Below are 699 nucleotides of genomic sequence, written 5' to 3'. Positions count from 1 at the left end.
GGCTGGTCCCGGGGCTGCCGGCTCCCTCCAGGCCCGGCCGGCGGCCAGAGGGGAGGGCTGGCGCCTGGTGTCCTGCTCACCTGCGGGCCTGTCACGGGTGCTGCCTGGGCGCAGGGGCAGGACGGCCGGGCAGGGTCTTCCCTCAGCTGGTGCCAGGGCCCCGGCCAGGGGTGCGGCCAGACCACCAGGGTCAGCACGGCCTTCGCGCCCGCGGGCCTCTCGGTGCCATGTTCTCGGTCAGATCCTTCTGGGGTGAGAACAGTGATTCTGGCCGTGGCTGGTAGCTCAGCGGTTAGAGCATCGTCCAGATTTGCCAAGGTTGTGGGTTCGAGCCCTGGTCAGGGCACATATGAGAGTCACCCGACGGGCGCTCTGCCTCTGGGGCCCGCCCGGCCTTCCCTTTCGCTTTCCCTTTCCAGAGGGAAGGAGAAGGGACGCAGAAGTAAGCGGACAGCAGATTGGGGTCTCCGTCCCCCTTCCTCTCTCTCAAATCAATAAGTAAAGGAGAGTCAGAAACAATCCACGCAAAACCCAGGGGCCTGAGTCTACGAGCTTCTGGGAAGGGGCAGCTCCGAGGCCCTGAAAAGACGGGCGTTCGCCGGGGGCTGGGGAGGGGCCAGCACGGCGCCCAGGAGGTGCCAGGGCAGAGAAGCCGCCCAGGAGGGGCCAGGGCAGAGAACCCGCCCAGGAGGGGCCAGG

This window comes from Myotis davidii, unplaced genomic scaffold (genome assembly GCF_000327345.1).
Source record: "Myotis davidii unplaced genomic scaffold, ASM32734v1 scaffold211, whole genome shotgun sequence".
Lineage (NCBI taxonomy): Eukaryota > Metazoa > Chordata > Mammalia > Chiroptera > Vespertilionidae > Myotis > Myotis davidii.
This window is presented reverse-complemented; position numbering follows the sequence as displayed.